At 45.6% G+C, this 13140-nt stretch overlaps 1 protein-coding gene across 9 annotated transcripts in view; it reads right to left on the bottom strand.

The window, feature by feature from the left end:
- Positions 1 to 13140, bottom strand: part of LOC140726984 (inositol polyphosphate-4-phosphatase type I A) — a 228939-nt gene that overhangs the window by 173629 nt on the left and 42170 nt on the right. For 8 of the 9 annotated variants that reach the window (XM_073044076.1, XM_073044079.1, XM_073044071.1 and 5 more), the window contains exon 2: positions 9638 to 9730. The exons of the other annotated variant lie outside the window; for it this stretch is intronic. The gene's annotated coding sequence lies outside the window, so the exon portion shown is untranslated. The remainder of the gene's footprint in view (positions 1 to 9637; positions 9731 to 13140) is intronic. 9 annotated transcript variants of the gene reach the window in all.

The following is a 13140-nucleotide window of genomic DNA, read 5'->3' as shown; positions in this document are numbered from 1 at the left end:
CGAACCTGCCTCTACCACTTCTACTAGAAGCTCGTTCCACACAGCTACCACTCTCTGGGTAAAGAAATTCCCCCTCATGTTACCCCTAAACTTTTGCCCCTTAACTCTAAACTCATGTCCTCTTGTTTGAATCTCCCCTACTCTCAATAGAAAAAGCCTATCCATGACAACTCTATCTATCCCCCTCATAATTTTAAATACCTCTATCAAGTCTGTCCTCAACCTTCTATGCTCCAAAGAGTAAAGACCTAACTTATTCAACCTTTCTCTGTGACTTAGGTGCTGAAACCCAGGTAACATTCTAGTAAATCTCCTCTGTACGCTCTCTATTTTGTTGACATCTTTCCTATAATTCGGTGACCAGAACTGTACTCCAAATTTGGCCTCACCAATGCCTTGTACAATTTTAACATTACATCCCAACGATTTATAAAGGCCAGCATACCAAAAGCTTTCTTCACGACCCTATTCTCATGGGATTCCACCTTCAGAGAACTATGCACAATTATTCCTAGATCACTGTTCTATTGCATTCTTCAATGCCGTACCATTTACCATGTATGTCCTATTTTGATTAGTCCTACCAAAATATAGCACCTTGTGGTGACCCACTTTCCAGCACACTCGAATCGGCTCACAAGATGGCGCGCGCCGGCAGAGAGGCCGGCCCCAAAAAGGGCACCAGGCCTTCTTCACCAGCAAGGGGAAAAGCCCGCACGCGGAACGGAACTGTGAATATGTGCCCCCTATAGCCTTCCCGCCCGAGGAGGGCGGAAACGGGAAGGCTTAAAAGCAAGGCCGCGAAGTTTGAATAAATCTTTTAAGCAACTGCAACTCACCATCCGCGTGTCGTTATTCCAGCGCTGTGTGTAGCACACCGCTACAATTGGTGACCCCGACGGCCCAAACGATATTTGGACCGAAGATGAACGACGCCGTATCTGTTCATGCAGTTTCGTTAAAACTGCCAAGCTTCTGGACGCTGCAACCTCACCTATGGTTCCAACAAGCAGAAACCCAATTCCACATTCGGCAGATAACCTCGGATTCCACACATTACTACAACGTGGCGAGTTCCCTCGACCAGGAGACAGCCGCCCAGATTGAGGAGTTCATACAGTCGCCCCCGGAGGACGGCAAATACACAGCATTCAAAGCCCTGCTCATAAGGACTTTTGGATTCTCACGGCGTGAGTGAGCTGCCCGCTTACTGCACCTGGATGGTTTGGGAGACAGGCCGCCGTCGGCATTAATGAACGAGATGCTGGCCCTGGCTGAAGGACACAAGCCCTGCCTCATGTTTGAGCAGACATTCCTACAGCAGATGCCCGAGGACATACACCTGCTGCTGTCCGACATGGATTTCTGCGAACCCCAAAAGGTGGCGGCCCAGGCAGATGTGCTGTGGAAACCCAAGAAGGAGATTGGGGCATCCATCGCACAGATCACCAAGCCACGCGCCCAACAGCAGACCAGACCAGGCCCGGCAGCAGAGCTCACGAAACCCAGAGGCAGGAGTGCGGTGGCCAACGAACAATGGTGCTTCTACCACCAGCGGTGAGGCACAGAAGCTCGCTGCTGTAGTCTGCCCTGCAACTTCCCAGGGAACACCAGGGCCAGCCGCCACTGATGGCTACAGCGACTGGCCATCAGGAAAGCCTCCTGTATGTCTGGGACAAACAGTCAGGATGCCGCTTTTTGGTTGACACCGGAGCCGAGATCAGCGTCTTACCTCCGACGAGTTACGACACCCGCAACAGAGAACCGGGACCCACCCTGAGGGCCACAAATGGTAGCACAATATGGACCTACGGCACCCGTAAGGTGTGGCTACAGTTCAGCTCCAGTCGGTTCACGTGGGACTTCACACTGGCCGCTGTGGCCCAACCACTCCTGGGGGTGGATTTTTTGCGAACTCACAGCCTGCTGGTCGATCTGCAAGGGCAAAGACTAGTCCACGCCAGGATTTTTCAAACTTTCTCCCTGGGTGAAACCAAGTTGCCAGCCCCACACCTGGACTCCATCACGCTGTCCGACAACGAATTCACCAGAGTCCTGGCGGACTTCCCATCAGTTCTGGCACCGCAGTTCACAGCAGCCATGCCCAGACACCGAGTACAGCACCATATCCCGACCCAGGGACCACCCCTCCATGCCCATGCTCAAAGGGTTGCCCTGGACAAGCTCCGACTGGCGAAGGAGGAGTTCAAGAGGATGGAGGAATTGGGGATCATACGGCGGTCCGACGGCCCACGGGCCTCCCCCTTGCACATGGTGCCCAAAGCAACAGGGGGCTGGAGACCATGCGGCGACTACCGCAGACTGAACGAGGCTACAACACCGGACCGTTACCCTGTGCCGCACATTCGGGACTTTGCAGCAAACATGCACAGCACAAGGATCTTTTCCAAGGTAGACCTCGTCCAGGGATACCATCAAATCCCGATGCATCCGGACGACATCCCCAAAACAGCACTCATCACTCCGTTCGGCCTTTTCGAATTCCTCCAAATGTCATTCGGCCTAAAGAATGCCGCATAGATGTTCCAGCGGCTCATGGATGCGGTGGGATACGACCTGGACTTTGCATTCATCTATTTGGACGACATCCTCTTAGCCAGCAGTAGTCATCAGGAGCATCTGTCCCACCTCCGTCAACTCTACACCCGAGTGAGTGAATACAGCCTAACAATCAACCCAGCCAAATGCCAGTTCGGACTCGACACCATCGACTTCCTGGGCCACAGGATTACTAAAGACGGGGCAACCCCCCTGCCCGCCAAGGTATGTCGTGGTCCACCACTTCCCCCGACCCAACACGCTCAAGGTCCTGCAGGAATTCGTGGGTATAGTGAATTTCTACCACCGCTTCCTCCCCTCAGCAGCCCGAATCATGCACCCCCTGTTCACCCTGATGTTGGGTAAGGGCAAGGACATTACCTGGGACGAAGAGGCCGCAGCCACTTTCGTTAAAACCAAAGAAGCCTTGGCAAATGCCGTGATGCTAGTACACCCCAGAACAGACGTCCCTACCGCCCTCACAGTGGATGCATCCAACACAGCAGTCAGTGGAGTGCTGGAACAACTCATCGAGGGTCGCTGGCAACCGCTGGCGTTCTTTAGCAAACACCTACGACCACCCGAACTCAAATACAGTGCTTTTGATCGGGAGCTGTTGGCACTATACCTGGCAATCCGGCATTTCAGGTACTTCTTAGAAGGTAGGCCCTTCACCGTATTCATGGACCACAAACCGCTTACCTTTGCGTTCACAAAGGCATCTGATCCCTGGTCGTCCCACGAGCAGCGACATCTGTCCTACATCTCCGAATACACAACGGACATCCGGCATGTCTCAGGAAAGGACAACGTCGTGGCGGATGCACTATCCAGACCTACCATCCAGGCCCTGTCCCAGGGGGTGGACTATGCAGCACTGGCGGAGGCACAGCAGGCAGATGATGAAATCCCTAGTTACAGAACTGCAGTCTCCGGTTTGCAGCTCCAAGACTTCCCCGTAGGCCCAGGTGACAGGACCCTACTGTGTGAAGTAGCTACCAGCCAACCACGCCCCATCGTCCCGGCAGCCTGGCGGCGGCGAGTTTTTAACTCCATTCACAACTTAGCACACCCCTCCATCAGGACAACCGTCCGGATGGTCTCCAACAGGTTCGTTTGGCACGGACTCCACAAGCAGGTCAGTGAATGGGCCAAAACGTGCATGCAGTGCCAAACAGCCAAGGTGCAGCGGCACACCAAAGCCCTGCCGCAGCAGTTCCACCCCACCTGCCGGGGTTTCGACCACATTCATGTGGATATTGTGGGGCCCCACCTCCTAACTATCGTAGACCGGTTCACAAGATGGCCAGAGGCAGTTCCGCTCACCAACACCACCTCCGAATCCTGTGCCCGAGCACTGATTGCAAACTGGGTGTCTCGCTTTGGTGTACCGGCCCACATTACCTCCAACAGAGGCACCCAGTTCACCTCCAGCTTGTGGTCAGCTATGGCCAGCCTTTTGGGAACACAGCTACACCACACAACTGCCTACCACCCACAATCGAACGGACTAGTGGACCGTTTCCACTGTCACCTGAAGTCGGCTCTCTTGGCCCGCCTGAAAGGGCCTAACTGGGTGGACGAACTTCCCTGGGTCCTGCTCGGAATCTGCACGGTGCCCAAAGAGGATCTGCACACCTCGTCGGCTGAGTTGGTGTACAGCGCTCCCCTGGTCGTCCCAGGAGAGTTCATACCAGCCCCAAGGGGGCAAGAGGAAGAACCTGCAGCAGTCCTGGACAGATTACATGAGAGGCTCGGTAACCTGGCCCCCATACCCACTCCACAGCATGGACAGAGCCCGACCTGCGTACCCAAAGACCTGCAGCACTGTAAGTTTGTTTTTGTACAATGTGGCAGACATCGGGCACCGCTGCAGCGGCCCTACGAGGGGCCGTTAAGGGTGATCAGAAACAACGGGTCCACATTCGTGCTGGATATTGGGGGGAACGAGGAGGTTTTCACAGTGGACCGACTCAAACCTGCCCATGTGGACTTGGCGCAGCTGGTCGGAGCTCAGGCACCGCGGCACAGAGGCAGACCTCCCAAACAGAGGCTGATCCAGACTGTGGACATTGGGGGGTGTATCGCCGGTTCTGAGGGGGGGGTTATGTGGTGACCCACTTTCCAGCGCACTCGAACCAGCTCACAAAATGGCGCGCGCCGGCAGAGAGGCCGGCCCCAAAAAGGGCGCCAGGCCTTCTTCACCAGCAAGGGGAAAAGCCCACACGCGGGAAGGGACTGCGAATATGCGTCCCCTACAGCCTTCCCACCCAGGGAGGGCGGAAACGGGAAGGCTTAAAAGTGAGGTCGCAAAGTTTGAATAAATCTTTTACGCAATTGCAACTCACCGCCTACGTGTCGTTATTCCAGCGCTGTGTGTAGCACACCGCTACAACCTCACACTTATCAGCATTAAACTCCATCTGCCATCTTTCAGCCCACTCTTCTAACTGGCCTAAATCTCTCTGCAAGCTTTGAAAACCTACTTCATTATCCACAACGCCACCTATCTTAGTATCATCTGCATACTTACTAATCCAATCTACCACCCCATCATCCAGATCATTAATGTATATGACAAACAACAATGGACCCAGTACAGATCCCTGAGAACACCACTAGTCACCAGCCTCCAACCTGACAGTTATCCACCACATCTCTGGCATCTCCCATCCAGCCACTGCTGAATCCATTTTACGACTTCAATATTAACACCTAAAGATTGAACCTTCCTAACTAACCTTCCGTGCGGAACCTTGTCAAAGGCCTTACTCAAGTCCATGTAGACAACATCCACTGCTTTACCCTCATCAACTTTCCTAGTAACCTCTTCAAAAAAATTCAACAAGATTTGCCAAACATGACCTTCCACACACAAATCCATGTTGACTGTTCCTAATCAGACCCTGTCTATCCAGATAATTATATATACCATCTCTAAGAATACTTTCCATTAATTTACCCACCACTGACGTCAAACTTACAGGCCTATAATTGCTAGGTTTACTCTTAGAACCCTTTTTAAACAATGGAACAACATGAGCAATACGCCAATCCTCCGGCACCATCACCGTTTCTAATGACATTAAAGAGTGGAGTAACATTTGCAATTTTCCAGTCCTCTTGCACCATGCCAGAGTCCAATGATTTTTGAAAGATCTGTTATAATGCCACCACAATCTCTAAAGCTACCCCTTTCAGAACCCTAGAATGCAGTTCCTCTGGTCTGGGTGACTTATGTACCTTTTCTCTTGTAACAGTAACTGCACCCACTTCACTTCCTTCACACACTACAACATCAGGCACACTGCTAGTGTCTTCCACAGTGAAGACTGATGCAAAATACTCATTTAGTTCAGCAGCTATCTCCTTGTCCCTGTCATTATTTCTCCTGCATCATTTTCTAACAGTCCTATATCCACTCCCATTTCTCTTTTATTTTTAAAATACTTGAAAAAACTTTTTACTATTCACATTGATATTATTTGCTTGCTTACTTTCATATTTCATTTTTTCTCTTCTAATGATTTTTTTATTTGCTCTCTGTAGGTTTTTTAAAACTTCCCAATCCTCCATCTTCCCACTAATTTTTGCTTTGTTGTATGCCCTCTCTTTTGCTTTTACGATAGCTTTGACTTCCCTTATCAGCCACGGTTGGACTACTTCACCATTTGAGTAGTTCTTCATTTTTAGAACATAGATGAGGATGTCCTGCACCTTCCTCATTTTCCCCCCGAAACACATGCCATTGCTGCTCTGCTGATATCGCTGCCAGCAGCAACTTCTAATTTACTTAGGCCAACTTCTCTCTCATACCATTGCAATTTCCCTTACTACACTGAAATACTGCTACATTAGACTTTACTTTATCAAATTTCAAGTTGAACACAATCATATTGTGATCACTGGTCCCTAAGGGTTCTTTTACCTTAAGCTTCCTAATTGTCTCCGGTTCATTACATTACACCCAATCCAGTATAGCTAATCCCCTAGTAAGCTCAGCAACAAACTGCTCCAAAAAGCTATCTCTTAGGCATTCAAGAAACTCACTCTCTTGACATCCATTACCAACCTGAATTCCCCAATCACACCTGCTTGTTAAAATCCCCTATAACAATGCCCTTTTGACTCGCCTTTTCTATTTCCTGTTGTTTCCTGTGGTCCACCTCCCAGCCACTGTTGGGAGGCCTGTACATAACTGCCATCAACATCCTTTTACCCTTGCAATTTCTTAACTCAGCCTACAAGGATTCAACATCTTCAAGACATCAATTGTACTCCTTTCCTAGATGCTAAGTTCCTCCAGCATTTTGTACGTGTTGCTACCTCCAAGTCTACATTCAAGATTTAATAAGCATAGTTTAATTGCAGTTTTCTGAGTTGAACAAGCAACCCAGGGGAGTGCATCAAGAGTTAGCTTTCAATCAGGATGGCAATTGAGATTTTAAAGGCAAGAGTTTGTGGTAGTTGCTCTGAGTTGAGGAGCAACCAATCAGCAAGAGGGATTCATTAGAAAGGGCCAACAAAAATAGGACAGGTGCAAGCAGAGTGGCCATTCTCGCTAGTGTTTAGAGTAGCTTTGGCTCATCATGCTGAGGTGAGATCAGGCTTGAATGAGGTGAAGTACAAGTTACTCTCTATCTGCTCTTATTTGTTCATTCCTCATCTGTTAAGGAACAGTAGTTCAGTGAAAATGGCTCCAGGAGAAGTGTTTAGTAATGCGTGTGGGATGTGTAAAGTCTGGGAGACTACCAGTCTCCCACATAAACACATCTGTACTAGGCGCACCAAGCTGCAGCTCCTGAGAGAACATATTAAGGAACTGGAGCTGTAGCTTGATGACATTTGTCTCATATGGGAGAATAAGGAGGAGACAGACAGGATCCTCAGGGAGGTAAGCCATCCCTAGAGTGCTGGAGACAGGTAACTGGATGGCTGTTAGGAAAGGAGGGGAAATGCACAGCCAGTGCAGAGTACATCTGTGGATAGTCACCTCAATAGTAAGTACACAACTTTAGATACTATTGATGGGGAGCCTCTATTTCGAACAGCGATGAGGAGGAATTTATTTAACCAGAGAGTGGTGAATCTGTGGGGTCCTTTGTCATAGGCAGCCATAGAGGCCAAGTCTTTATGTATACTTAAGGCAGAAATTGATTGATTCTTGATTGGTCAGGGCATGACAAGATATGGGGAGAAGGTAGGAGATTGGAGCCGAGACGAAAATTGGATCAGTCATGGTGAAATAGTGGAGCAGACTCGATGGGCCAAATGGTCTAATTCTGCTCCTACATCTTATGGTCTTACTAGAAAAGGAAGGAGTCAAGGATGGTCTAAAATTAATACACCAATTAAACCTAACAATTCAAATCATACTGTTTAATCAATGAGTGGGGATAAATGATTGACTTTAGAAACGTAGGTTGCTAAGATTCAGGAAACCATAGTGAGACAAAAACTCCAGTTTTACATCATGGTTGAGAAAGCTCACCAATACCTCTACTTCCTCAAGAGGTTCAAGAAATTTGGCATGTTCTCATCGACCCTTACCAATTTGTATCAATGCATTACGGCTTGGTAAAGCAACCATTCTTCACATGACTACAAGAAACTACAGAGTTGCGGACACAGCAGAGAATATCACAGAAACCAGCCTCCCCTCCTTGGACTCTGTCTATGCTTCTCGCTGCATCAGTAAAAGAGCCAGTAGAATATCAAAGATATTCTGATATATCAAAGACCCTGGACATACTCTTTTCTCCGTTCTTCTATCGGCAGAAGGTGCAGAAGCCTGAAAACTCATACCACCAGGTTCAAGTTCAGAATCTATTGCACAGTTACAAGTCTATTAAATAGTTCCCTAGCATGATAACTTAGATTCTTGACCTCATAATCTACCACATTATGATTATGCAACATTCCTTACCTGAAATACATTTTCTCTGTAGATATACACTTTATTCTTGTCTCGATCTGAAACACTGACTGTGTCTTCCTTTCCATGGATGCTGCCTGCCCTGCTGATTTTCTCCAGCATTTTGTGTGTGCTGTTATTGTTTTACTTTGTTCTACCTTAAAACCCCATATGATAATCTAATATGCACAAACAATATGCTGTTTGTGCATTTTAGATTAGCTTTTCACAGTATCACGGTACATACGACAATAGTAAACCAATTCTAATTATTAAAAGTGTGTTGTACAGTCCCATCCCTAGTACATCAGAATGAACTCTTGGCCTCACCATTTAGCCCATTAAGGACTTGCATCTGACTGCACTGCACTCCAGCACTTTATTCAGCATTCTATTAATCGTTTTTCCTTGTACTATCTCCATGCAGTGTTATGATGAAATGTTCCATAACAATGGCCTCTGTTGCTATCTCCACCATCCTCCCACCATCTAACTCCATCTTTCTGTCAATCTTTCCTCACCTGTCATTTTTCACCTCTTTCCCCAAACCTCACCCTCTCAGTCCAGAGGATAGGTCTCGACCTGAAACCCTGACTGTCCATTTCTCTCCACAATTGTCAAATTCTCTTGCAGTTTATTTTCTGATACATATTCTAGCATCTGTAGTCTCATACCTCCAACTTCAGTCAAACTCTTGTTTATCTTGCGCCACATATCCACTAAATAATCTAACTATTAGCTATTATCAACCAGACTCTTGCACTAAAAATTAACTATAATTAAGGAGTCACATTTCACCAGGTTTAAATAATTGAACATTTTAAGTGCAGTATTTGAAACTTAACTTTTATTTACCTTATCTTTATTTTCCTTAACTCCAACTTTACATTCTGTTCACTGCTTTCACTCAGTCCTTGCAATAATTTCATAACCTTTTGATTTAATTGGTTCAGATAACACATAATGATTTGCCTTGAACAGCATGGTACTAGATGCCCTGTTTTATTAGCAAACATTTTTAGCATGGTTAAAGAAACAACACACTTAAATAGATGTTCATCTGGATTATGAGATGATAAAATGGGAATCTACTTCTATTTGTATACTTGTATTTGGTTTCACAAATTGCAACATTAAAAAACATATTTTTCTAAATGTACTTACCCTTTGCTAATCACCAAATGGAATGTCATACACAAATGCTTGGAGCCAAATGGACAGGAGCTGAACACCATTCATTCAAGTGGAGTCATCAACCTTGATTGGAAAGTAAGTGCAGGTAAGTACTTAAATTATCTTACTGCCTTTTAATTAATTTCCAGTATTTTAATATCAATTAACACAGTTTTTGAATGTTTGATTACCAATCTCTCTACCATTAGGTAGACTTTCTGCAAAAAAACTTGGGGTCAAACGTAGTTGGTAGAACTAATTGGGAACAATCTGGCTTAACATGGATAAAAACTTAATGACAGAAGATATACAAAGTAGGATGGTGCTCATTTGGTTGAACAGACAGGAAAGATGTATTGCAAGTGCACCAAACAGTTGAAAGAAAATTCCAACAAATTACTCAGAGAATAGTCAGAATCAGGTTTAATATCACTAGCACGTGTCATGAAATTTGTTTTGTGACAACTGGTCATTGTGATACATAATAAAAAATATAAATTTCAGTAAATATATAAATAAGTAGTGCTAAAAGAGATGGGAAAAATATTGAGGTAGCGTTCATGGGTTTAGAGTCCATTCAGAAATCTCATGGTGAAACTGAAAAAGCTGTTTCTGAAACGTTGAGTGTGTCTTTGGTCTCCTGTATCTCTTCCTTTATGGTAATGAGAAAATGGCATGTGATAGGGGTCCTTAATGATGGGTGCTACTTTCTTGAGGCATCATCCTTTAAAAAGTGTCCTTGATGCTGGGGAGGCCAGTGCCCATGATGGAGCTGGTTTTGTTTACCACTTTGCAGCTTTCTCCAATCCTGTACAAATGAGAGCACCCATACCAGATGGTGAAACAGAATGCTCTCCATGGCACATCTGCAAAAATCTGTGTCTTTGATGACATACCAATTCTCTTCAAATTCCTCATAAAATATAGTGCCTTGAGTTCATCACAAAGCATACTCCACCTCCTCTGCTTTTAAAAGTCAGCTGTACTTTATTTGCAGAGAATGGTAAAGCTGCATCTGAAATGGTGGTGTATAGCCATGTTTCCGTGAAGCAAAGTACACAGCAGTCCCTCTGGTATCGCAATCTTGCTCTGAAGTCTTCAATTTTATTTTCCAGAGACTGTACAGTTGGGAATGGAAGTACCTGTAGACCAGCACAATGTCCCCATTTCTGTTTTCTTAAAGGGGAACTGCATATTATGACCCGAGTTTGTTAGCCGAGGTTTGTTGATTTTGAGTATCAATAGATTTTTTTAAAACACCCTAAAATGCTGCTGCTTACTAAAGTACCATTGGCTGTGACTGCAGATTTCAGCTGTAGCAGTCCTAAATGGAAATATTTAATGATTCCCATCGGAGCTGCATGCTAACATTTGCCACTTAATGGCACTATCTTACTGCAAAAGACTGAAATATTTCTTATAGTAAGAACAAAACAATGCTTTATTTACATTTGCTTGATATTATATTAATACATATTCTTCAGAGGCATGAAACATTTTATTTAGAGCTAGAAGATCCAACATTTGATAAAGCTCAGAATTGTGTAGGTCTTATTAACCACTTTCTCAGAGAAATAAAAGAGAAAAAAAAATTACTCGAATGAGAAATTGATGTTCCTGCCAAAGGTTCAAAGAATATTTATTATCAAAGTGTGAATACAGAATACAACTCTGAGATACATCTTCCTGCAGGCAGCCCCAAAATGAAGAAACACCACAGAACCTGTTCAAAGAAAAACATCAAACATACAACATGTGAAAAAAAGAATAAAATTGCACAAATATAAAAAGCAAGTGAACATCATTTAGGAACTCAACATCAAACCAAGAGTCCAGAAGAATTCAGTTTAGTTCAGTTCAATGTGGCGCCGATAGCCCACTGCAAGCCACATTAATCGCCCCAATCAAACTGCTCAAAACCAGCAAAATAAGTAACCAGAATCCAGAAAAACATGCAACATGAACCTCAAAGTCTCTCAAAACAAGTCCACAGATTCGCCAATCTTCATAATGTGGACCCCAAGAGTCCTTCACTTTCCTCTGACAGCAGTAAGAGGGAGAAGAATGGTCAAATGCAGGTAAACAGTGCACAACACCTGCCCGTCTGCCGTTCTCATCTTCATTGGGTTTAACTTTGCTCAATGCCTCAATGGGAGAGAAGCAATGGAGTCAATTATGGGCTCGCACCCCACATCCAAGGTTTCCAGGCCACCTGGTGACACACTCTGCTCACAACCTCAGCAAATTCCCTTGGAGATGGCAAAGTGCAGATTGCTCAATCAGCCCAAAAACACACCATCAAAATGAAAATGACAGGTTCCAATCACACACAGCTTAGTAGTGGAATATTGTTTGAAAGAAGTAGTAGATTCATGAACTGAATGCAGGATGTCACCATCAGTCATATAGTTTGCTGTGCAAGATGCCACTATTCTCCCTAGATGGAATATGAAGTGTTGCTCCTCCACCCTGAGAGTGGCCTCATCATGGCAGAACATGAGGCCATGGACCAAAATAACAAAATGGGAATGGAGATAATAATTAAAATGGTTGGCTAACAGAAAAGTCAGATTGCGCCTTCTGGTAATTATTTTCCTCCTTATTTTCTTCTTTTCCCCTCCCGCTTCTTGCTCCCTGTGTGGATGAGAGTGGGGGTTGTAGGAAGGATGAGCAACCTAAATGTGGCACCATAATTCAGGGAGCCATTCAGGAAGGGGGGGGGAGAGAAAAGAAATGTAATGGTAATTGAGGATAGTATAATCAAGGGAATAGACAGAGTTCTCTGTTGCGAGGATAGGCTATGTTGCCTGCCTGGTGCCTGGATTCAGGACATCTTATCTGACCTGCAAAGGAATTTGCAGTGGGAGAGAAAAGATCCAGTTGTCATGGCCCATGTGGGTTCCAACGACGTAGGCAGAATGAGAAAACAGGTTCTGCTGAGGGAATTTGAGCAGCGAGGGACTAAATTAAAAAGCAGAACCAAAAAGGTGGTAATCTCTGGATTTCTACCTGAGCCACGTGCAAATTGGCATAAGGTCAAAAGATTAGAGAGTTAAATGATTGGATCAAGGACTGGTGTGAGAGAAGTGGGTTTGAATTCATTGGAAATTGGCACCAGCATTGGGAAAGAGGAAGCTGTACCAATGGGGCAGGCTCCAGCTGAACTGTGATGGGACCTGGATCCTAGCGAATCACAAAACTAAGGCTGTGGATAGGACTTTAAACTAAATAGTGGGGGGGGGGGGGGGTTCAACAGATTGTAGAAGTACGGAAAAATAATGTGGCACAAATCAGTATAAAGGGGTATGATTTAGTGTCCATTACAGACACGTGGTTGCAGGGTAGAGAGGATTGGGAATTAAGTACCCAAGAGTATCAGGTAATACGGAAGGATAGGCAGGTGAAGGGAGACAGGGTAACGCCCTTAATTAAAGATAAGATCAGGGCAATAGTGAGAGACGATAAGATCTAAGGAGCAGAATGTTGAAACCATC

Source organism: Hemitrygon akajei, chromosome 4 (assembly GCF_048418815.1).
Source record: "Hemitrygon akajei chromosome 4, sHemAka1.3, whole genome shotgun sequence".
Lineage (NCBI taxonomy): Eukaryota > Metazoa > Chordata > Chondrichthyes > Myliobatiformes > Dasyatidae > Hemitrygon > Hemitrygon akajei.
Note: the sequence above shows the minus strand (reverse complement) of the source record. Positions and strands in the feature narration are given on the sequence as shown.